The sequence below is a fragment of the Bidens hawaiensis genome, unplaced genomic scaffold, assembly GCF_021521415.1.
Source record: "Bidens hawaiensis isolate Kalapana, Puna unplaced genomic scaffold, B.hawaiensis_p1.1 tig00014370_1, whole genome shotgun sequence".
In the NCBI taxonomy this organism is placed as follows: Eukaryota; Viridiplantae; Streptophyta; class Magnoliopsida; order Asterales; family Asteraceae; genus Bidens; species Bidens hawaiensis.
In genome coordinates this window covers 117,168-144,445 of record NW_027492243.1, presented here as the reverse complement: position 1 = coordinate 144,445, position 27,278 = coordinate 117,168, and the positions used below count along the sequence as shown (strand labels likewise).

At 37.5% G+C, this 27,278-nt stretch overlaps 1 protein-coding gene across 1 annotated transcript in view; it reads left to right on the top strand.

Annotated features, from left to right (window-relative positions):
* Positions 1-27,278, top strand: part of LOC143546515 (disease resistance protein RML1B-like) — a 131,151-nt gene that overhangs the window by 6,160 nt on the left and 97,713 nt on the right. The gene's annotated exons all lie outside the window — the stretch shown is intronic.

Here is a 27,278-nt window from a genome sequence, read left to right as displayed (position 1 = left end):
GTCTAGATTTCAACTAAGCACAGGAGTGTACTACCTTTGTCGTAAAGATTTCATTAAGTTGGTGGAGGTTGGTAGGCTGACTCTTGACTGGTTTAGGTTGTTAGTTGGTGAAACCATTGACTATACCGGTACGTCTCTCGATCTTGTGAAAATATTTCTGTCTTTTTATTTCAACGACCAACACTACTAATCCTTGTAAGGGGTACTGGCAAAATTCTCCCATTCAGGACTCGAACCATGACCTCCCGGGTGGAAACCCTTAGGGAAAACCTCTTTGACGTACCCCAGTGATGGCCAACCTACTTCTTTGTGCTTGGTTTAAATTGTCAGCTTAAAATTTAGAAACTTCATCGTACATTTTATTTTATTTTTATGTCACAGAGGTAAGAGGATGGAGAAACACCGGTCAACCAAAACTAGTTAATCAGTCATATTCGGAGTTGAAAACAATTGGACGTATCATCCATGATCCTCAATTGGTATGTTCGCTCTGTCTATAGCAGTTGGTAACAACTTGAACTTTTCTAATCCAAGCTTTGGATTTATAAAAAAAACAAACAAACAGGGTGACACTTGCAATATGGCGGAGATGTCCAAATCAACTTTTGGTGATAAAACTGTGGCGTTGACTTCTGGCACTAAATCTGAATTTGTTGATGAAACGATTGTGGTAAGTGAATATATTAGTTTAGTGGATAATTGAAAGAGCTTGATGTTTAGTTTTATTGTGTTGAAAATGAAGTCTCTCCCCCAATTCAGGACATTTATGACAAGCAGTATAAGTCTGGCGATTTCATATCCACTTTTGCTGAAACGACGATGGAGGAATCGAATCCCTACTCGCATGTAAGAAGAAACCTTTTACTTTTTTCTTTCTTCTAATTAATATGCCAGAAAACCATGCCAGCTTGGGAGCCAATAAAATACACAATGTGACGGGTAGCGATCCCAACTTTTAATTTTGTAACCATTAACACTCCTGGTCTAACAAATCACTAACCACGCTAGTTTGAAATCACCTACAAGCCCCCTCAACTTGCTCCTAAACCAACGTCAGCCACGCCAGACCACCATAGTATCGACGGTTTCATCATCCACATCATATAGCCGATTATGATTTCGGTTGAAACCCGATACTCCGGTGTAACCCCGTACCCATTCGCCATTTTTCGCTTCAATCTTGAAAGAAACTAATGAATTTATGGCGGGAAGACCACCAATTTCAATGCCACGAGAACCCATCTCGCTTTCCGGCTAGAAATTGAATACCCCTCGCACCTAGTTCGTTTTTCCGATTTGGCTGCCGGTGGAGTTGCATTGTTGATGAAGAAGGAATACAATAGGGACATAGGTGCGTGGTGGTGTTGGCATAGATGTTTGGCCGGCGGTTCTGTGGACGGCCGGCAGTGGAGCGGCAGACGCACAAACATTCTGTGGACTGTTTAATATGTATATTATAAGTGGTGCGTCCATAATATATTTATTTATCATTTTTATTTATAATTATTTAACATTTAAGGGTAGTTTGGTAATTTGACCATTGTTAGGGAGGGTATTATGGTCATTCTGATAGAACCCCAAAATTAGATTGATTAAAATAAACATGAACAAGGATAGTTGACCCGATTCGAGATGGGCTAGTCTCCGGTTAGCCGATTTGAGATGACAATTCTCCAAATACAAGGTTAACAAACCCCAATATTTTTAATATATAAAACATGCATATGTAGAACCTAAAACAAGATCCTATTAATAGACACGATTTTATAATAATTGTTGTGGTTACTTAGACCGTTCAGTGTCCTCACCCATTTGTCTCCCCTGGACCCTTCAGCTCAAGAAGGGTTTGTATCACATTCATAGTAACTTAAAGTAGAAATAGCTAACGAAGTTAGTGTTTTGTTAGACGGGGATTGTTATTGGTAACCAAATTAAAAGTTGAGATTGCCACCGGTCACATTGTTATTTGGATTATTAAAATCCAATTTTCCAAAAAAGAAAAGATATGAGAAACTACAAGTAGGCTTCTTTCTTTTTGCTAGTTCTGACTATCGTCCCTTTGTTTTTTGTTCTGTTTCAGTACTATATATATGGTGCTATGTACTGTTTTTTCTAATAATATTGTACATTCCAGAAAATTGTGCTTGCAGTGAACTTAAGCAGTAAAATTAAAAGGCAGAAGATGCTGCATGCATTAAGTGCGCTTCAAGGCATCGAATCAATTAATTATGATATAAAGGAAGAGATACTAACTGTCATTGGGGATGTTGATCCTAAGACATTGATCAGTCATGCCAGGAAGATTCCGGACATAAACTTCTCAAGTGTATGGCCTGCCTCAGAGATGTCCGTTGACAGTAATGTGGCGTTGACACATGGCACTAGATCTGAAGATGAAACAACGAACGTAAGTGAATATATTAGTCTAATGGAAATGAAAGAGGTTGATGTTTAATTGTGTTGGAAAATTAAGTCTCTCCCATCAATACAGGAAATGCATGACAATTTCATATCGACTTTTGAAGGAATGGCATTGTCTGGTCATTACTCGCATGCAAGAGACCATGAAAGGTATGGCCCGGTTTCCTTTTCCCTCATTTTGTAATTTGTCATCACAACAGTGTATTTCTAGTTCCAACATATACATGCGCTCTTTTATCATCACAACAGTTAGTTAATCTTTACACTTTAACATTACTCTGCATTATGAGATTTTGTTAAAGTTACTGGAATTAACATTTACACAAAAACAAGAAGAATAAAACAATACACGTGATCACTCGAAAATCCTTTCAAACACTCGTATACTCAAATACAAGAATAATGTAGTTTTCATGTTTCAACACTCAATCGATACTTCTCCATGCTTCTTATCTTCAATGTGTTTTATTACTCTTAAGAACACATAGGCACACCACACTTTCATCTCAAGAGACCAAATCAGGTCTAGAACTGCTTGATCCCTCTTTGAGATCTAGACATGGGTGAAAGGACTCATTTATCTTATTAAATTGCATAATTACCCTTAAGCTATTTGACTTTGACTCCATATTTGACCATTTTTTACCAAAGTTCATTGTATATTGGTACAACTTACTACCTGATATATCTATTGTGAGGCTTGATTAACTTTTCATATTGTGAGGTTTTACCTTGCATCTATGTTCACATAATTTAAAATTGTTTATGCTGAATCACTTTAACAGCATGCACCCTGCTTGTTGGCAGTTAAGTTGACAACTAGTTGTTTGTATGTAAAATACTAAGCAGGAGAACTGAGACTACAACTGAAGAGGGAGCAAAGTCGTCTTTATCAACTTCAGCACATCCATGTCGCACTTTTTCTCTTTCAGAAATTATAGCTGCAACTGATGGCTTTTCTGATAAACTGATCATTGGAAGGGGTGGATTTGGAAGAGTGTACAAGGGTCAAATTTTTAGTGAACAAGCTGACCATTTGGTAGCCATCAAGCGGTTGGATTCTATGTCCAGCCAAGGGGCACTTGAGTTTTGGGTGGAAATCGAAATGCTTTCTACATTGCGCCACCGTAACTTGGTGCCACTCATCGGTTATTGTAATGATAACAAGGAGATGATCCTTGTTTACAAATTTATGTCCAATAGGACCCTTTACCATCATCTACACAAAGCAGATACTCCTTTAAGTTGGATGACACGGCTCAAGATAGCCATAGATGCTGCACGTGGTTTGGACTATCTTAACACCAAACGTGGAATCATTCATCGTGATGTGAAGAGTTCAAACATTCTTTTAGATGTGAACTGGGAAGCTATGATTTCAGATTTTGGGCTGTCTAAAATGGGCCCGACCAATCAATCAAGTTCTTATGTTGTAACCAGTATCAAAGGCACATTTGGATATCTTGATCCAGACTATTTCTATACTGGAAGACTAACAAGGAAATCAGATGTCTACTCCTTTGGGATTGTTTTATTTGAATTGCTATCTGGAAGGCTTGCAGTAGACTCACGCAAAGAGGACGACCAAAGTTTGTTGGTAACATGGGCTCAAAAATGTGTAAACGAAAGAAAATTAGATGAGTTGGTTGATCCTAATATCAAGGGAACAATTTCTACCAATTGTTTAAGACGGTTCGCTCCAATGGCAGCTCGTTGTGTGCACAATGTTCCAAAAGAACGACCTACCATGAGTGAGCTAGTGTGCTCACTTCAGGCTTTACTCAAACTACAGGAGAAATCCGGCCGTTCTGCAGAGTCATCAGGCATAATGGGTTTCCCTAGGAAGATTCATAAATATTTTGTTCCTGAAACTAAACCAAACTCAGGTATACATAAACTTTTCATTAGTGTTGTATATGCACTGTATTGTTTGCGCAACTATTTTACTTTATCATGCGGTAGGTAGATTAAATTTGTTTGCTTTTATCCTCAATTTGTTCATGTGCTTAGGCCAAAGTGGAACAGGTTCCCAAAAGAAGCTTGACAACAACATGAAGCGCAAGATGAACGAGTGATCAGAGAGGTAAAAAATGTGCATATATGATGAATTGAAATTTTATGTGAACGAATTTGAAAACATCACATTATTGTGTCAGGGGTCATAAGACTAACTGGACTTCCTGTTGCAGTTAAAATACTTCATCGATACAAACTTGCAATTCCTGAAAACCGAGTGAAGTGTCAATAGCTTATTGGCTTGCTATGCTTGGCAGTGGATACTTTTTTTTTCTCTTCCCCTAAATGACTGCATTTGTAAATAAGGAAATTTATGAATGTTCTATTTTAATGCATGTTTAACAACTCGACAATTGAAGGTTACGAGTTCTAGGAGCTGTATCTGGTTCTATTGATTAAAATGATGACTATTATAGTTTGCATAACCAAACCAAAATATATATAAATACAACATATGTATACATAACTTGATTCATACCATAGCGTTTGACCAGTTCTTGAATCTCACATTCTTGAACATTCTTCAGCAAGTGCTTGAGGTCGAGCTTTGATCGATCCAGACATTTTTGAACTATATTTAACGAGTTAAAACCGAACTGGAACCGTGTTGACCGTCGTGTTGAATGAAACCGAACCGGAACCGAGCATCTCCTCTGAGTGTTTACACTAAGTCCCTATCTATACACATGGATAAAGTAAACAAATAATGTTATCGACTGTGGCTGAGGATTCGTGTTCAACACGGGTCCCTTAAAACATATTTAGGGCCACCTCGGTGAACCCACCTGTCTTCCAGGGTACAACAACCGACTATCGGGATTAACCTAGCACCCAAATCCATAGTTGAAATGTTAGCTCGGGATTGAGAGAGTTGAAAACATTTTTGTTGAGAATATGAGTCTTATGTGTTGTGTTATGTGTAGTTTACCATCTCTTCATCTATATATATAGATGGAAGAGTGGCCTCATCATGACACATGACACACATGCATGAAAGTGGTGACATTGGTCACATACTCTTGCATGGATGACACTTGTCATCATGCATATCATCTTGTGAAGCATGTTGGTGACACTTGTCACGCATGTATTATCACCTCGTGAAGCATGTTGGTGAGACTTGTCACACACATTTTGCATGCACTACACATGTCATGCATGTTTGATGACACAAGTCATCGACATTTGGCGCACATGAAATCCTTGGCAACACTTGGCATGCAACACATGCATGCCTTACACATGGCATAAGACAAAAACACTAAGGCGGCCTCGTTACCGAGCCCGAATCTGAGCTCATGCCCAAGCGCGTTGGGTTCTTTGCAACCTTGCTAATGCCATTAAATGTGTCTTGTCATGCAAGAATATAATTTTGTGAGTTCTTACACTAATTATAAGCAACTCACAAGTTTATCATTCTAGCAATACCGGGTAAACTCATTTGCCCATTTCATCCATGTTCAAATTCTCAAACACACAATTTAGAGTATCGATATCGCATTCATCTTTACTCTTTGGACACGTTAATAATTAATTTATTAATAACAAATACTAATAAATATTATCTGTCCAAATTTTTTCAACAGAATTAAGAACTTAAAGGCCCAAATATCCAATTTAATTCTTGCTTATCCAGTTTTATTCATTTTGTTATTTTTAGATGTTCTTGCTAATTTCTTTCCGCCAGTATCTTTCAATTATACACTTCATTTATTTTTTTTTTCCCTTAGGTGTTCTTATTGCATTATTCCAGTTCTTTACTTTTATTACTTTTTTTAGATGCTAACAAGAAATATTAAACTTTGTAGTTGATCAAATGACTAATGGGTAAAAAGACAACAACCTGTTTGTCAACCTAAAATAACTATGATCCTTTTCATAACTTATCGTAAATAATTAGCAACCAAGTTTTGAACTATGTGACATTTCGCTATTCGTTCACAAGAAAACTGCCGATGAAACATTAGTTTTTGGGTAAACCCAAGACACAGTGATAAAACACGGTCATACGAACCAAACATCATCATATATGAAATGCTTGCCTTCCGAGGAATCGCAAGTTTGTTGCATATGTCATTGAAAGGCGACAGCACAATTATGTTAACAAAGCAATTAAAGTACCAATTCTATCGCCAACTACTCAAGCCCCGAGATGATTGCAGCGAAACGACAACTGTGACTATCACCAGGTACTATCAAACACCAATTTTATCATGCTTAATTGCTTGGTAATCTTTGAAGCTTACAGAAACTAACTTTCATTTTAAGCATATTCGTGTAGAATTTTGATTATCATTCACTAATTTTTTTGTGTCTGAATTTCAAAGATTAAGAATAGGGATCAAGTATGATTACTACAGTATTCTCTAACAAAAATAGACTAAACTACCCGAAGAACGTTTAAATGATGTGACACTAACCAGCCTCTAATATGATGTGACACTAACCAGCCTCTAATCCACTGCATCGAACAAAATCTGTAGCCTATTAACTTAATGTTTGACCCGTTTAAATCAGATACTAACCGGCCCTTAATCCACTGAATCAAACAGAATATCTAGGCTATTGATTTTAATTTCATAAAATTTTTAGTTCTGCTTCTAAATGTATCTGTTATCATAATCCATGATATATTACTATTATATATTTGGTTGCAATTAAACACAACAAATTAATTTTATTAATGTCTTTCAATTACTGTTCTGCAGAAAAGGACTCATCCAACAAGAAAGCCAAACAACATAGTCAAAGATGAACACCAATCAACACAACTCATTTGGATGGCTTGGGACAAGATTTATGTAGATTATAATGGGTAAAAGATAAATTTGGATTCCTTGGAAGCTAATGATAGATAAATGGTTGCATAACATGGCTAAATTTTTCTATATCCACATGGCCAATTAGCCATAATAACTTTCATATTGTAAACAAGTTTTAAAGAAGTCCACCACGCGTCACAATGCGCGAGTCCAAGTTGCAATGCGCGAGTCCAAGTTCTAGTATATAATTAATGTGTTCATATATATCATTAGATAGAATAGGCATGGTATTTCTTTTTTTTTTTGCCTAAAGTAATTTAGTGCAGATCTTTTTGCTAATATATTTTGGGACACATTCACCATATAGGCTTCAGCATTAGCACTGGCATGCACTAAATTACTATTCAGTCCAGTTTGGGCTGTAAAAGAAAAAAATTTGAAACACTTGATATATGTAATATGATAATATGAGATGGATATGTTCGGTCTAAGATAACGAGTCAAAATTAGTTCATTTTTTTTTTTAATTCTGTTTGGGGATCAATAAATCTGAATCGGGCGAGTTGCCAAGGGGTCATGGAATATTGTCATTTGGTCAATGAAATTGAAATTTTAATCTGCACATGTATACCGAGGCTCCTAATAGTCTAGTATTAAAATCAGCAATATTCCCTTTCTCTACCATTTCTCAATTAAATTGCGCGAATTACTAACAACTCAAGTACTCAACCATAAACTCGAAGAAATAAATAAAAATTTCATAATAATTTAATCATCGTACGTAGTTCATCGATCGAACACATAGTTTACCAACAACAACATTTGCCAACTTGACAAACTGGTTCAGGATTGGGATAACAATAATGGGAACAATCATTCTTATCTTGACATGAAGGAGGAGGACAAATGGTCTTACTAGGATCAGGAACTAGATCATTGCAAAATTTTTTAATGCAACCAGCTTCACTGCTAATCGCTGCCAAAACAATGTATTTAATTATGCCAACCAGATATTTTATCAATAATAATAACTATTATGTGTATACATGTGTGTGTGTGTGTAAATTTTTCATAGATACAACGATATGACGTACGTGTGGTGATAAGCAATGTGACAATGATAACGAACTTGAATGCAGCGGCTTTCTCCATGTATGAATGTAGGAAGGATAACTCTTGACAGTTCAAAAATATGGGTATATGGAAATCCATGAATTGTGATGCTTATATAATGACTCCTAATTTATTAGCAAATTCACATATTTACTCATAATTTATTATGTAACGATTTTAAAATAACTTCTGTTAATTTGTTTTTAATGACATTAAAATAATATTTCGTAACTTAAAAAATCATATTAAATTATTAATTTGATTTTGTGAATTTACTATCCGTTCATAAAAGTTAAGTTATTTCCAAACTTGCATGTGTAGGTTGAGAGGTGATTAGACCCGGAAATGTTGTTAAAAAGTAAGTTGATAAAAAAATGTTATTTTAGCCTCTAAATTGTTCAGTTGGATGGCTTGGTCCAATTGATAGAGCAATAAAAAGTAGATGTTAGTGTAGTGTTGCTGTCCTTGAGGTCAAAGGTTTGAGCCCTGCCAAAAACGAATTTGATTTAATGTAATTTCAACTGTTAAAAATTACTAAATGAGTTGTATTTACTTCTTCTCTTTCTCTTTCTCTCTCACGCACAAACCACAAACATGCAGAAGACTTGCATGCAGTGAGTAGAGTTCGATTGGTGTGTATGGTCCAAATGGATTGTATCCAGCCCGGTCCGAAACTGGTTTGAAGCGGGTTTGGGCCAAACCAGTATGTAGCCCAACCCAACCCAACTTGTAGCCAGGTTGTACTCACGTTCTTTGAAATCAGTTTATATCCCGGACATGTAGTTAAAAAAAAAAGTTAAAAACATTATTTTTGCCCCAAACCTGTTTGTAACCCAGCCCGAATATGTTTTTGTCTTTCAAAACCGGTTTTGACCACGGGTTTACTAACCCGGAGCAGTTTTTAACCCGGACCGGTTTGGGATAAAACTTGATTTGTATATGTATACTTGAAACTGGTTCGGGTTAATTAACAAAAAGTTAAAATGGGTTCAGCACAAACATGTTCAACTTAAAACTAGTTTATTGACCAGGTTGTGAGCGATCTTGACTTGTTCGATCGGTTAACCGCAGGTTTTTTACTGGTTTGTTTGAGAGAATTACAAACCGGTCCCAAACCTACGGTCTCAATCTTTTGGTTTCAATTCGAGTTACCGATTCAGTTCGGAAATTGCCTTTTAAGGTATGGGCTTATTAAACTGGTCCACATGGCCTGCTTGGATAGGAAGGCAGGGTGGTCGACGACCCCTAGCCTGATCACTCCATTAGGCTTGAATTTTCTTTTTTTAAAAAGTTTATATATATTTATTAACAAAGTTATGTATTTTTAATATTTAAATCCAATTAATCAACTCATTTAAGACTATTTTTATAAACAAAAATTTTTCACGCAGCTCAAATCATAACCAAGTAAGTTCATTTAAATATTTAATTAGAGTAAAGTGTCAAAATCGTCCTTATGATTTGGTTAATTATGCGAATTTGATCCAAAAAAAGTTTTTTGTGCAACTGGACCACTGAGGTTTCCCGTTTCTTATTAATTATGTCCAGATCGTTAACTCTGTTAGGCTTTAACATTAGGTCAAAGGCAATTATGTCATTTTACCATTTGTTATTTAAAACAATAAAAAGACCCTTTATTAATTTACTGAATCCGGCCAACCAAAAAATAATTTTGAATCCGGCAACCAGCTTCTTGCTTTCACTTTTAATGGGTCCAGATTAGGAAACCCATACAGAGATCGGAAACCTAAATCAAACGGCAACCAACCACCGCCACCAACATCTCCGGCCACTGTCCCAACTCATTTTCTTTTTCAGCCACACACCATCTCAATACCAGCATTGTCGTCCCCTCATCTCCAGAGCTAGAAAATCTGAACAATTAGGTAAAATGACTGAATTGTCCCTGACTTAATGTTAAAAACTAACAAAGTTAACGATCTGGACGTAATTGACAAGAAATGGAAAACATCGATGGTTCAGTTGCACAAAAAACCTTTTTTGAACCAAATTCGCATAATTGACCAAACATAGGGACGATTTTGACACTTTACTCATTGATAAAAAAAGGAATTTATTTGGTGTCTATGTTAGCCTCTAATTGTATTCGTTTCTCTGTATATCCCGAATTAGTTCATGATTAGCATTATGAGAGATTGATCTAGGTAAAGAAACATTTATTTTCTAAAATCACTCTAGGTGACTTTTTTAGGTTTAACTAACCGTTTCTTTCTTAAAGAATCTCCATAGCAATGCTATGGAGATGTTTGAAAAACAAAACCTTCTTCTCTCACCCATTAACCTCACTTAAACACTTATTCTCTCTCCTTTCTCCTCTCTTCTTGTTCAAAAAGTGTATTGAAATTCCAATACATCCACTCTCCCTCTCTTATCCACTTAGGCTCTCTCTCTCTCTCTCTCCTCAAACTATGGGTGACCAATCCCCCATTGAAGATGCCCTTAGCCAAATCAAAATCTTCATACTGCAAAGAGGAAGTAGTAAACACTCATTATGCTTGTAGCAAGCACAACAAAAAGAAATGCTTAAAATCCTAATTTGTCCATATTTTTACATGTAGCATTTCTATCTTGAATACTGATTTTCCGTTGTAACCTATGAGCTTCATTTTATGCCTACTATTTTAAAAAAAGCCCAAAATCCCCATGGAAAAAACTATATGCAGATAATGAAAAGAAAGAATCTAATCAAACAAAAGTGCATTTACTGGGATGGGCCAATGGCCAAAGCTTATCATATCCAAAATAGAAAATTATATATACCTCAGCACACTTTGTGAAGGCCTGATCTCACTTCATCGAGGGACCTGTAGCAACCTACATGACTTTGTGTACCTGCATTAAAAACAAACAAAAATAACAACAAATTAGGGCAATATTAAGCACAAATAAAGAAAATTTGAAAGATGCACCCTCAAATTCTTGATTAAAACACACCTGCACGATGTATGTCACTTCCAAAGCGGAAGTCTACCGTCGCCTAGAGTTCCTAAGTGGAACCCGGAAACAGTTGATCCCGGAGCCACAGACATCAAGAACCGTGACCACCGACAGTCACAATCCCCCATCGGGAATCACACAGTCGCAGGAAAACAGAGACCACCATCGTACTTCCGCCACCGCCATAAACAACCGAAGTCCACTATCGCCTAGGGTTCCTAAATGGAACACGGCAATAGATGAACAGCGTCACTAAAGAGATGGCGGACATGAAGGACCAAGAAGAAGATTGATGGTCATCGAGAAAGAAACCGGAAGTAGCAGCACAACTTGAAGGAATAGGTCAGAAGCTAGAAAAAAGGGCCATGTGCATGCATGCATGCATATATCCGTTGGGTTGAAGAAGTCTTGGATTTTAAGTTTAGTTTAAGTTGAATAAAGTGATCCAGTCAAGCACGTGGGATGTAACTGCTTTGTCCGGTTCTTTGTTTCCTTATTTCTAGTAACTTTAGTTTATTTCCGTTGCTTCTCATTGTATCTATAGCCCATGTTGGCCTTTAATAAACTTAAGCTTTTTGAGTTAGGAAACATATACCATTGAAACACTTTCAATTAGTATCAGAGCGAAAAAAACTTCAATCACAAAAGAGAGATTCAACCATGAGTGATGAAAATATAAAGATACGTGTTTGATGGCCATTATGAACACTGGAGTGAGATGATGAAGAATTTGCTGCGTGCAAAACAACTATGGAACCTAGTTAATCCGGGAATCACTGAACCAGCAGTTGGAATCGCCCAAAGTGAAGCCCAGAAGAAGAAGTTAGAAGAACTCAAGATGAAAGATCGACAAGTAAAGCACTACTTGTATCAAGCCATTGACAGAACCACTTTTGAGCAGAATCTGGACAGAAGCACTGATATAACGTTTATTATACTTTAATCTCGTGTATATTTTATTTAATATTTTATTAGTTTTTGTCGCTTTCTCATAAGATTTGTATACTACTAACTTAGTTTTATGTTTTAGGTTTCGGGTTTTAATTCCGGTGAAAAGAGGGCGAAAAAAGAGCAAAAACAAGCCGAACCGGAGAACCGACGCGTCAGGAAACAAACCGGACCGAACCAGGATGTGAACCGGACCAGCATGTTGAACCAAACCCCCCTAGGGCCGATGCGCCGCGCGACGGGAGGGGGGAAGCCTGTCGCGCAGCGCGGCGTGGTGGTGGCGGTGTCCAACTTCCAGAATCTTCCAACTGTTAACCGTCTTAACCTATTTTTGGACCCCTGCTGCCTATAAAAAGACCCTTAAACTCACCATTAATGAGACCTTGAAGTCCAGATAAATTTGGTGAGTTCCGAGGCGTCCGAGGCGAGTTTCCGGTAGCTTTGGAGTCGAGGAATCAGCCGGCGAAGTGCTTAATATTCAAGGACGAAGACTTTGGGTTTTATCTCCTTTATTCTTCCGTTCTTATTTATTTTCGTCATGATTTCGTTTATTATTGTTTTGTTTGATTTTAAGATGCTAGGCTAAACTTTATAGACTGCCTAGGCTTATGATGAACCTACTTTGACGTTGTGTTTTGATTTGGGATTTATTCGCGTTATGGTTTTTATGGTTTAGTAAAAGGGTTACTTATATTAAATTGATGCGTATGGATATTTAGGATTTTTTGATTAATTGTTATTATTCCATAGTTGCCTAGAATATTGTTTGTCATTATGATAGGTTGCTATTAGGTCAATTACTTTGTGTTTTTGATTATTTTATGATTGATGTGCACTAAGATCATATGAATAATAATTATTAATTAAATAAACCTAAGTGTGCTGCTAACCTAAATAGCTGTAAGGTGCTGGGTTATCGGTAGATCTTTATTATTTGATCTTGCTAGATTTAGTTCTTCGTATGGAGTCCGTCTAGGTTTGATTATTTAATTATTGTCTATTGAATCAATTTGATATATTAAACTGCCTTTGATTTCCGCGCTGTAAGGGAGGATTTCGAATAAAGGAACTAAATTATAAAACAATTGGGTGACCGTAAGCGAACTTGATTTTTAACACTGGTGTGCGTTAAAACTTGTTAGAAATCCATAGGTTTCCCTTGAGAAGGGTCAGGGGTCCTATTTGGTTTTTCTTTTAAGTGTCTATTTTACGATCCCAGTCCATAACTAAATATTTTCCCGAGTCAATTCATTACTGAAATTTAGGAGAGTCTAGCCTAGGTAGTTTTCTCATCATCATCTTATTTTCATAACAAACTTTGTTTTCGTTTAATTTACTTGTTTTCTTAATTAGTTTTAATTATAGTATTAAATTATTATTTTAAATAAAAATCACCCAAACAAATATAAATAATAAGTCGTGTTTTGTATCGAGTCTAACTAGCTAGTAAACGTAATTTAAAGAGTCTCGTGGGTTCGATATCCGGACTTACTTAGCTGTACTAGAGTCAACCGGTTCACTTGCCGGTTAGTAGTTTAGTTAAGTTTAAGAGTCTAGAATTTATTACTTAGTGTTTAGATTAGCGTGTTTTTATATAACTACTTTTAGCACATCAAGTTTTTGGCGCCTTTGCCGGGGACTCTTAGTGGTTGCGTTATTAGCTTTGATTAGACTTACTTGCCATATACGTGCTATTTGTATTTTGTTTTGTTTTTGAGTCGTAGGAGTCTAATTGTCCGTGTCTTTTATTTCTTTTGAGTCTCGTAAATATATGTGAGATTTGTGGTGGCCCCCATTTTATGCTTATATGTCCTCAATATGTGGGGTGTTTATCACGTTATTATGCTAACCCTCCTGTGCAGCTGCAGCAAAATTTTTGGCAGGAGCCTCCTTCGTATTATTACGATGATCCATATCAGCAGCCTCAGCATTATCAGGGTCAATTTGATGATCAATATTCTAATAACAACCCTGTTGAGAATAGTTTGTCCGAGAGTAGTATGAAGAATTTAGAGAAGATGATGGCTAAATATCTGGCCTCAGATTCCCAACAGAAGTTAGCTGAGCATGATATCATCTTGAAAAATCAGTAGAGGGTTATGATAGATCTCCAACGTACAATAGAAATCATTACTAGGAGATTGGATGAAGAAAGGGAAGAAGAAAAGAGATTGGAGTTATTGGATTATGTTGACAAGTCAGATGAAGGGATCACTTAAGTAACGGAGACGAAAATGGACGATGAAGTCCCACCTCCGATTCCACAGGTTACTATTGCTAATTACTGAAGTGACTCTGATGATGAGATCGACGAGGAAGAGTAGGCTGCTTATCAGAGGTCGTTAGTGAAGAAGAAAGTGATAGAGGAGGAAGTGGATTTGGGAAATCCACTCGAGTTGATGTTTGGTGTTGAAGAAGAGATAGAGGAGAAAGTGGGTTTGAGAGATTCATTTGAGTTGTCGTTAGTGACGGAAGAAGAGATAGAGGATGAAGTAAAATTGGGAGATTCAGTTGATTTAATATTTGGTGTGGAGGAAAAGGTTGAGAATAAGTTATGTGAGGAGGATGAGTTTTTAGATTTGGATTTAGAAGGGTTGCCTGAGTACGATGAGATAGGTGAGTTCGATTCGGAGGGTGACTTAGCATTTTTTGAATCCCTGCTAAAAGATATAGAAGTGGTGGTAGTGGAAGACCTCCACAGCTGGCCCGTGGAACTCATAATAACTGTTGCTCATAAATCCAAACCACGGGAGAAGGCGAAAAGAAAAACACCTACAAATCGGAATAATTTACAAGTCAGAAGATGGTCTACAGGAAAGAAGAAGCCATTGAAGTTCAAGAACGACCAATCTTCTCGATACATGTCATGCATCCGGTTCTTGCCAGGTAAGTTTAAATTTTGGTGGTCTGACCCGTTAAGAAGTTTTAAAGCAATTTTCAATTCCATCGAGAAAATTTCAATGTTTAACAAGTACCGGGGGTGGAACTGAATGGGTTGGATAGGGTCCAGGTGAAAGAGAAACCTCCTGATTAAGTTCAAGAGTGGGGAGGTTTCGCGGAGTTTGTATAATTGTCGAGTCACTAACGTAGTCTTTTGTAGTTTTTCTTTGTTTTTGTGTTTTTAAGTTTTGTAGGTTTTGAGATAGAAGAGCATCCCCTTGAAGTATAATGCAACATTCAAGTGTGGGGATGGAGCAGCTGGAGCCGTATACTTTTCTGATTGATTATTTATTTGCTGCTTTTTATTCATGTTTATTAGTTTGATTGGTTGGTCCGGTTCCATACTTTGAATGATTATATCTATTGAGATTGATAAGATGCGTTTTTATATATTGTTTGTATTTTTGCCGTTTCCGTTTGCCGTTTCCATTCGTGTACGAGAGAAAAGAAAATACTAGTTGCTGAGCACGTTCGGAGATGGAGGACATTTATGGTAGAAGACTTTGGCATTATACTTCACTCGCATATTACCAGCTAAGTCTTTTCCATTATCTCTCTTGTGTATTTTTATTTATTTTTGCTTTTGGTTTTTAGTTTTTTTTAGTTTTTGTATTTCGATTTTATTTTTATTTTAGTCCTTATCCTTGCATCGAGGACAATGCATAATTTAAGTGTGGGGATAGGATATTTGAGTCGTAGTTAATTTTTCTTACTTATAAAAAAAAAAGTTTTGAAAAATGTCCCTTTAATTTGTTTCTTTTTGCGTATAAATGGGAGATGAGGATACTTATCGGGAATCGGTTTTTCAAACTAGTAATAATAAGATATAATTAAGGAACACGCACTTAACTTGGGATGTGTCGGTAGGCTTAGCTTTGAGAATGAAAGGGCAGTCTGATAGTTGGTTTTTATCAATAAATATGATTTTTAGTGGGAAACATGTTGAGTCTGTATAAAATACGAGATGAAAGGTCTGCCATACTCAAGCCTCATTTTTAGTTTGATTGTAGAAAATTTTGAATTTTAAAGAAATATGAATACGCTATCATACGATGCTTGGGTAGGTTTAAACGTTAAAGTATACCGTGTAGCCGGTGATATAAACTTAAAATCTTACACTTCTAGTTTTAGTGTTTAACACTTCATAGACGTATGGTTTTATGGCCTTAAATCCTGTATTGATGGGATGCTTGGGTTCGGAGACCACAGGTCGTTTTACGGTTGTTCATCTGGATATCTTCGGATATTTAATTCATAAAAGCTTTTAAGTATAAACCCGTAGTTTACTGCATTCATTACACTCAGTTACATCAATTACAGTGAAGTAAAATCTTGATGATCCAGTGATCATCCCGCTGTTAGTCATCGTGGTCCTCTTACTTGCGTCCCATACCATTAAGAACAGGATCAACTAGAGACACGACGTATGTAAACCGACAGATGGAAACTTGTAAAATCAAGGGTGGTAATGGGTCCGAGGTATTACTTGATAACGGGGGTATGTCATGTAGTGGGGAACACTTGTTAGTTAGTTGAATAATTGCTTACAAAGCTAAAGGGTTAAGATGAAAAATTTTGTGTCTCCCTAGTTTCCCCAACTTCGTATTTCCGACGCAAACTCCAGCCATCGTCCCGCAACTTTGGCTAGCCTTAAACGCTCGAATCAAGACCTGATATCAACCAACTAATTAGACCTCTTGACTCAAAATTTGAAAACAAACGAGATCAAACCAATTTGAACCTTCAAACGTATTATTATTGTTACAATTAATTGAGTGTAAGTTTAGGAAAATCGGGAAACCATGTTTGAGCCTATCAATATCGACTCACCACACTCGTTTCGAGAGACACCTTACTCGTAGCCTTTTATCGGACGCGCTGCAAGCTTTCCGGCCAAGATCGGCGGCCATCGAGTCCAACACCATTTGGAGGTAAGTGTAATGCCAATACACTCGTTTCCATTTACTGATTCAAATCCCTATGATCTTGACCATCTTCTGTTACTTTTGTACTTGAATTTTAAATTGAAATTGTGAAGGTTGATTCTAGGGTTCAACCGGAATGAAGTGATGAACCTTTTTTATCATTGTTTTTTTGTTTTTTACCTTGGAGCATCCAAGTTGGCCGGAAAAGGTGGTGGTGGTGATGCTCAGAGAAGATGGGAGGTGGTGTTGGTGGCGGGAGAAGGTGGTGGTCTGTGGTGGTCATTTAATTTTGGAAATGTATTTATATAATAATAATAATAAATAGAAGGGAATAATCAGTAATAATAATTTTATTTAGGTTTATTGTTTTTTATTTTGTTTAAATAGCATATACATAAAAAGACAATATCGCCCCTAATTTAACGGAAAATTAACAGAGTTATCAGTTTGGACGATATTAGCAACGACTGGGAAACCTCAATGGTCCAGATGCACAAAAAAAAACTTTTTGGACTAAAGTCGCAAAAACAACCAAAAGTCAGGGACGATTTTGGCACGTTACTCATATATATATAGGATTAGGTTCATTTCAGAAGTGATTCTTATAGCGAGAAGTGCAAGAAGTGATCTCAACCATTAGATTATTAATCAATGGTTGAACATTATTGCATTTATTCTAATTAATAAAATTTGAAAGGCATTAAAATAAATATGAAAAGGTTAGTTTAGGTAGAATAAAATAATTAATTATTTAATTTATCTTATCTATTCCTAAATAAAAGCTCAAAGCATAAATATCCAAAGTTATGATTTGTAACTTACAATTTATTTATTTTATGTTAGTGTAGGATCTAATTTTGTTCTTTTTTCCACCAATAAACAACTTTTAATTTATAAGAAACAAAATAGTATCTTCATCATTGGTTACTGTAAGGCCCCGTCACCGGTAACCCTACTTTCGTGTTGGATTTACTCATAAACGCAGTTCTAAATATCAGAGTTAATTAAAACATTCGCGGAATTTAAAAACTTTCATAAACCATTTCATAACAAAACACGTCTTGTCTTAAAACATCATTTTGTCTTTCAAAATAAACGAAACATTAAACCTAAACGTCTTGAGTCTTTCGATGCCAGCCTCTTATTCAGTGCCACGTGTCTCCTCAAGCGAGCTGCCTCATCCTACTCACCTGCGTGCATACTAAAAGTCAGCTACGCTAAGTGAGTTCTAGTTAATCACATAATCATACAATACATTCTTACATTTCATACTTAACCTCTTAACTTTCTTTCATACACACCTAAGTGCATATACTTTCATTCTTACCTTCGTACTTTCTTTACATACATAATCATACGTTTTAAAGAGCCTTTCGCCCTATAACCTCACAGATATTATAAGGGTCTGGTCCCTAACATCACAGATATTATAAGGGTCTGGTCCCAACCATCACAGATATTATAAGGGTCTGGTCCCTAGCATCACAGATATTATAAGGGTCTGGTCCCTAACATCACAGATATTATAAGGGTCTGGTCCCTAACATCACAGATATTATAAGGGTCTGGTCCCTAACATCACAGATATTATAAGGGTCTGGTCCCTAGTTCTCGAATATTAGTAGGGTTCGATTCCCTCTTCGTTACCATACAACCATACATCATACCTCGAGTATTATTAGGGCTCGGTACCCTTTTCGTAACCATACAACCATACAACCGTCTTTTCCTTCTTTTATTAACTTTATTACAATCATACACATAAGCATACATATCATACTTACCTTATACATAGCGTTACAACCTGACGGTACGTGCAATATCCGAAGATCGTTCACGTACCATCAAGCAATCATTCATACATATCACATATATCACATATGGCATACACTTATCACTTAGGATAAATGTATTAACAACACATCGAGTATGCACACAGCCCCGAAAACATAACAAGGAATGGGGCTAGAAACTCACCTGAACACGGTTACGTTCACCGTTAATCATAATCCCTTTCTTCAGTTGTGCACGGCTGACTGTATAACAAGTATACGCATCAATTAACTATCACTTCTCATATTTCCATTAACTGTCTTAACACATTTTCATTAGGTTTTTAATTTATTTCCTAATCGAACTTGACTTTAAGCGAAGTTAAACCTTAGGCGAACTTAGCTTTAAGCGAAGTTAAACCTTAAGCGAACTTAGCTTTAGGCGAAGTTATCAGTTAGGCGAACTTGGCCGTAAGCGAAGTTATCAATTAGGCGAACTTGGCCTCAGGCGAAGTTACCAGTTAGGCGAACTTGGCCGTAGGCGAAGTTATCAATTAGGCGAACTTGGCCTCAGGCGAAGTTACCAGTTAGGCGAACTTGGCCGTAAGCGAAGTTATCAATTAGGCGAACTTGGCCTCAGGCGAAGTTATCGCTTTGAAGGCGAAGTTATCGCTTTGAAGGCGAAGTTGCCCAGTTCAGCCGCTGTTTGGTTTCTATCAAGCATTTTTGGCGATTTTTGTAACACCCCGACCGAAGGCGGATTATACATCGGGGCGCCACATATTGTTTCATTACCCGTGACACTATTTGGTGTCAATATTTATTAATACACATTTATCACGCACGCGCAGTGTAAACAAGATAGCATAAATCAACATAAATCAAAATATTATAAATTATAACACTCAAACAACATTAACTTGTCTTGATACATTTTAATCTAGGTCCAAATAAAGAAAACTTCCTACGTGTCCTCAAGCTCCAAAACAGCTACAGCAAACCTGAACATGTGTTAAAATAAACGTCAAACACTTGCGTGTTGGTGAGAAATCAAGTTTAATACAATACATAGATAACAAATCTGCGCGCAACATGTGTATGTCTGGTTTTCAACAAGGGTGTAATCTGATCGGGACCAACTCTAAGATTCAATGACTGCCAGTGCTCACAATTGAACTCACAAACAAGACTAACTGTGCAAGTGTAAACAAAAGAGAAAATCATAAACGATAGTTCTCCCGTGTTCATCTAATGGTACCATGAGAACTGCGGAATAGACCGACGACACGGTTAATGATCCACACATACAAATAAACAGCCAAGTCTACATCCTCAACACATGGGATACTGCGCGGCTAAAGTTCATAAACAGTTTAAGACTCAAGTTTTGTATGAACACATGAACATCCCAAAGCATTTAAAAATAAAAAGGGATTAGGTACGAGATAACTCACTTGATAAAGATGCGATGAAAGATATGTAAGAACCAAACTCTTACACAAGCAAAGTTAACCTATAAATAAGATTATTGTTTTAACGATCGGTTTTAAGTCTTGATTATAAGTTAGCAAAATTAATAAGTAAATTATTATATATAATATATATTACCGGAAAAGCAGGAAGAGCAAGGAGGAAGACGGAGGCAGAGAGACGGCAGAGTGCAAAGGAGGAAGAGAGAAACAGGAGAGTTAATGTGTTTGTGTGTGAAGTGTTATGAAAATAATATTTTTATTTATAGGGAAACCCTAGGAGACATAAATCCAGAAAAAAGGGGAAAAGATCTTCAACAGGATCAAGCAAAAGATATCAATAGTAAAAGATTCCAAAAGCAAGATATCAAAAGATATGGCAGCAGGGAAAAAGAGAAAAAGGCTGACAGGGAACAGTAAACAGGCATGGGAAGGTCAGAAAAGGTACTGGTCAAGCATGGGAAAAGCAGATCTCAAAAGATAATGTCAGTCACTTTTTCTGCCAACCAATGGGGTTGGTGCGCATGCTGCGCCAAAAGTGGCTTTTCAGACATAAAGCAGATTAGGTCAACGGCTCAAAAGATAAGACATTACAAACGCAAACGGCTAGAATAAACAGAAGAAAAGATACAAGGGTTAAGCGCGGGAAGGCTGAGTGCGCGAGCGCGAAGGCTGGCACAACAAACCTTAGCGTGCTGCGAGAAGAACATAAATCCTTAACGCATCGCGGGAAGAACTTCAATTCTAAGCGCGTCGCGAGAACAGTTCGTCTCGCGTATCGCAGTAACAGGGGTTCTTCACGCAGGTTTCCTTGTAAGGAGTCTGGCGCGTGGAACTGCGTAGACAACCTTAGGCGGGAAGAAACAAAAGACAGTTGAGGGGTTCAAGACAAAAGGGCGGGACGACGATAAGAGGGACAAGAAAGGCGGAAAGAGACAGAGAGAGGCGGGAAGGAAAACAGAGAGAGGCGGGAAGGAAAACAGAGAGAGGCGGGAAGGAAAACAGAGAGAGGCGGGAAGGAAAACAGAGAGAGGCGGGAAGGAAAAGATTATTAAAGTAAAATAAATATAAATAAATATAAAATCAAAACAGAAAGAGATCGGGTCAAAGAAACGGGTACCTGGGTCGGGTCGGATTCGGGCAGATGTCACAATTTTAACACCCTTGTTATGGTTCGACATCACCCACTACGCTCCCCAACCGTTTTCGGTCGTATAAACACTATAAAGCTTGGATCTTTAAACTTCAAAGATCAAGAATAATACCTTTTTGTGCTTGTTTGGATCTCGTTTAACTTGTTTAATCACAACTAATCGCTCACTCTCTCTCGGATCACGCTCGTTCCTCTCCCTCGGCCGCCGGCGGTGTGAGTGGTGTGGGTGTGTTTTGGAGTGTTAGAGAATAAGATGGAATGAGTGATGTTTTAGGGTTTAGGGGATATTTATATCCCTTAAGCCCATGAACCTAAGGCCCATTCTCATTTAACCCATCTCAATTAATCTAAGTCCATGATCCGCTCCTTACTCGATATTAAATAATCAATAACGCGAAATCACTAAACATAACTTTCTTTATTCAACCTTAAAATTTTAGGATGTTACAAGTCTCCCCTCCTTAAAGAGGTTTCGTCCTCGAAACCTAACTATTACATAAACAAACTAGGGTAAAACTTGCGCATCTCATCCTCGGCTTCCCAAGTAGCATCTGATCCCTTGCAGTGTTTCTATATCACTTTTACCAAAGGTATAATCTTGTGACGAAGCTGCTTCTCCTTGCGATCAACGATCTCTATCGGTTGCTCGATGTAGTTCAATTGTTCATCAACCTCAATGGCCATCAATGGCACGTGAGACGTGTCATCAGCTAGACACTTCCTCAGATGGGAAACATGGAAGGTTGAATGAATTCCTTCTAACTCATCGGGTAAATCCAGTTTATAAGCTACTTCACCCACACGGTCTACAATCTTGAACGGTCCAATGTACCTCGGACTCAACTTCCCCCTCTTTCTAAAACGGATAATTCCTTTCCAAGGCGAGACCTTAAGCATCACATTGTCGCCAACGTTAAACTCAATTGGTCGTCGCCGCTTATCTGCATAAGACTTTTATCTGTCTTGAGCGGCTTTCATTCTTACTTTGATCTGATCGAACCTTGAAGATGTTTCTTGAACCACTTCTAGGCTTCCCATTTCTTTCTGACCAATCTCACCCCAACACACCGGGGTTCTACATCGTCTACCGTAAAGCATCTCGAACGGTGGCATACCAATACTTGAATGGTAACTGTTGTTATAGGAGAATTCTGCCAGATGCAGATGATCATCCCAACTTCCACCAAAATCTAAAACACAAGCACGTAGCATATCCTCAAGGGTTTGGATCGTCCTTTCAGGCTGTCCATCGGTTTGAGGATGATACGCCGTACCGATGTTCAACCTCGTCCCCATAGCTTCATGGAATTTCTTCCAGAACCTCGAAGTAAACTGTGTATCTCTATCAGACACGATCGATAACGGTACTCCATGCTTGGTTACAACTTCTTTGATGAACAAGCTTGCTAACGTTTCTGACGAGATGGCCTCTCGTATGGGTAGAAAGTGAGCACTCTTGGTCAAACGGTCCACAATCACCCAGATGGTATCATGTTGCTTAGCTGTACGAGGTAGCTTAGTTATGAAATCCATGGTGATGTGTTCCCATTTCCACTCAGGTATCTCTAGCGGTTGCATCTTCCCATAAGGCTTTTGGTGCTCGGCTTTGACTTGTAAGCAAGTTAAGCACTTACTAACATAATCCACTACATCATTCTTCATTCCTGGCCACCAGTAATCTCTTTTCAAGTCTTGGTACATCTTTATAGCTCCAAGATGGATTGAGTACCTTGACTTATGAGCTTCATCTAAGATTCGACTTCTAAGATCACCATGGCGTGGGATCCACATACGGTCGAACCTAGTCTTAACTCCATGAGTGTTTTCCATCAACTCATCTTGCTGGCCATAAATCCTTTCTTTCTTTACTAACCCTTCATCAACTAACACTTTTGTCTGTACTTTGATGATTTCTTCAAAAAGACTTGGGTTCATGATCAACTTGTATGACTTCACTGTTGCAAGGACTTCCTCATTCTTACGACTTAACTCATCAGCGACCACGTTAGCTTTACCGGGGTAATACTTAATCTCACAGTCGTAATCCTTAATCAACTCCAACCATCTTCTCTGCCTCATGTTCAATTCTTTCTGCTCGAAGAAGTACTTTAAACTCTTATGATCTGTATAAATAGTACACTTAGTACCGTACAGATAATGCCTCCATATCTTAAGAGCATGCACTACAGCTGCTAACTCCAAATCATGCGTCGGGTAAGTACTCTCATGGACCTTCAATTGTCTAGACGCGTAAGCTATCACCTTCCCTCGTTGCATCAACACGCAACCTAACCCTTGATGTGAGGCATCAGCACAAACAACAAAATCCTCGTCACCATCGGGTAGAGCAAGGATTGGAGCTTGCGTGAGTCTCTTCTTTAATTCTTCAAAGGCTTCTTCTTGAAACTTTCCCCAACTGAATACTATCGACTTTCGGGTCATACCGGTCAGCGGTGCGGCTATCTTGGAGAAACCTTCGATGAATCTCCTATAGTAGCCAGCTAACCCTAGGAAGCTTCGTATATCAGTCGGATTCTGCGGAGTCTTCCAATTCGTTATCGCTTCAATCTTAGCTGGGTCCACGGTGATCCCCTCCGGATTAACCACGTGACCTAAAAATTGCACTTCTCTTAACCAGAACGCGCACTTCGAAAACTTGGCATACAACTTCTCCTTCTTCAGAGTCTCCAATACCTCTATCAGATGCTCAGCATGGTCAGACTCGCTCTTTGAATAAATCAATATATCATCGATGAATACGATAACCGACTTATCCAACATCGGTCGACACACCCTATTCATCATGTCCATAAATGCTGCAGGAGCATTTGTTAGACCGAATGACATTACGAGGAACTCGTAGTGTCCATACCGCGTTCGGAACGCTGTCTTAGGGATGTCTGTCTCTTTCACCTTCAGCTGATGGTAGCCTGATCTGAGATCTATTCGTGAGAACCAACTTGAACCTTGCAGTTGGTCAAACAGATCATCAATCCTTGGCAAAGGATATCTATTCTTTACCGTAAGCTTATTCAACTCACGATAGTCTATGCACATTCTCATACTTCCATCCTTCTTTTTCACGAACAATACTAGTGCGCCCCACGGGGAAACACTCGGCTTATGAAACCTTTGTCGAGGAGTTCTTGCAGTTGGGACATCAATTCTTTCATCTCGGACGGTGCTAGACGGTAAGGCACTTTTGCGACAGGTTGGGCTCCTGGTATTAAATCTATCTGAAATTCTATCTCTCGACCCGGTGGCAACCCCGGAAGATCCTCAGGGAATACTTCTGGGTAGTCGCGCACAATAGGAACATCTTTCATTTCTTTCGTCTCGGCCGTAGCGTTGACGACATACGCCAGGTAGGCACAACACCCTCGCCTTAGCAAACCCTCGGCTTTTATCATCGAAATGACATTAAGCCCAGAACTTTCCTTATCACCATAAACAGTTACCGCACTACCATCCAATGACTTTAACCTTATCATCCTACTCTTACATACTATCTGAGCCTCAAACTCAGACAACCAATCCATACCCAAAACCACATCGAACCCTCCCAAGGTCATAACGTACAAGGTAACCGGGAACTCATGTCCTTCTAATTCTATCTTACAGTTCTTAACCATTTTTGTTATTTTAACCGAAGTGTCACTGGCGGTTTCTACTACAAAAGTTTCAGGCACACGGTTAAGCCTTGATGTTGTTTTGGTTCGTCACGACGATCTAGCACCAACAAGCTCGGGTCCTCGCCTTTGGATCTTGGTTCGGGTCGTGTGTGTTTTGAGTGTGTAGAGATTAGGATGGATAAATGGATGGAATGGAAAGGATTGGAGTTTAAGGGGTATTTATACTCCCTTAAGCCCATGGACCGAAGGCCCATATTTCCTTTTGGTCCATATCTAATCCCATCTAATTATCCTACTAAGTCTTCATATTTTGCTATTAATATTATCGTCCCACTAGCTCGTTTATTTCACCCGACAAAATAATATAATAAATATTACTTTAGAAATTTCGGGATGTTACAGACAGAGGTATCCAGCATCCTCTCTCCCTCAACAAGGATCCTCAAACCTCTTCCAGAAGAAGTGCCCTGACCAGTACTCTCAAGGATCATCTATCCTTCAACAAGGATCTTTGGGTCAACCCTTGAGATCCTCCAATCACCTTTCGCAAGGATCCTCAGCCTTCCAATCCGGACCCTCTGGATTTTATCAAGGATCCTCCACCCATCAACTCCAAGGATCCTCAACCTTTCAACCAGGATCCTTGGGCTTCCAAACAGAATCCATCATCCATCAGCATCCGGAGTCCTACTATCCTTATGGAAAGGAACCTCTGAAGGAACCCCGATCCAGGCCATCGAAGATCCATGAAGGTGATTTCATACCCATGCAAACTACCGCTCCTGCTGGACCGACTGCTGATGTTGAAACAATGTATCTCGGACGCAGCGATGGAGTTAGATCTTTTGATCACGTGAAAGGTAATATATGCAATTAAACAATATTGAAAATAAAAATACATAGTAATACGCATGTCTAATACAACAATATCGCACAGTAATACGTATGTGCATTACATCGTTTATTTTTTTATTTTTTCGAGTAAATGGTAATAAAATATAAGAATAAAGGCAAAACAGAAATTTGAAAATATTTTTTTTATTTTTAATTAAAAATAATTCTTTAGGAGTTTTTAAGTTTTCTTCCTAAGAATGAGTTTTGTTTTGATAATATATAAATATATGATTAGGTTCATTTCAGAAGTGATTTTTATAGCGAGAAGTGCAAGAAGTAATCTCAACCATTAGATTATTAATCAATGGTTGAAATATTATTGCATTTATTGTAATTAATAAAATTTGAAAGACATTAAAATAAATATGAAAAGGTTAATTTAGGTGGAATAAAATAATTAATTATTTAATTTATCTCATCTATCCCTAAATAAAAGCTCAAAGCATAAATATCCAAAAATTATGATTTGTAAGTTACAATTTATTTATATGTTAGTGTAAGATCTAATTTTGTTCTTTTTTTACCAATAAACAACTTTAAGTTACAAGATTTAAGGAAAATAGTATCTTCATTATTGATTACTCTTTTGAAAAAATAATAATAATTTGAATATGTGTAAGATGGAAAAAAATGTGTATGAAGAAATTGAAAATGTGTAGGAAAAAAATAAGATGTGTATGAGAAAGTTAAAGATGTGTAGGAAAAATTTGAAGGTGTGTAGGATGAAATTAAATATGCGTAGGAAAAAATTTAAGATGTGTAGGACGAAAAAAAGGTTTAAGACGAATGTAGATGTGTAGGAAAAGCAAATGTCGTGTTTGAGAAAATTAAATACGTGTAGGAAAAAACTTATGATGTGTATGAGAAAATTAATTATGTGTAGGAAGAAATTGAATATGTGTAGAAAACAATTTAAGATAATGTAGTTGTGTAGGAAAAACATATATCTTGTATGAGAAAATTAAATACGTGTAGGAAAAAAATTATGATATGTATGAGAAAATTAATGATGTGTATGAAGAAATTAAATATGCTTAGAAAACAATTGAAGATAATGTAGTTGTGTAGAAAAAAAATATGTTGTGTGTGAAAAAATTAAATATGTGTAAGAAAAAATTAAGATGTGTATGAGAAAATTAATGATGTGTACGAAGAAATTGAATATGAGTAGGAAACAATTGAAGATGTGTATGACGAAAAGCATAGGTACGAAAAAATTGAAAATGTGTAGCGAAAAAAATTAAGGCGTGTATGAAATTAAAGATATGTATGAAA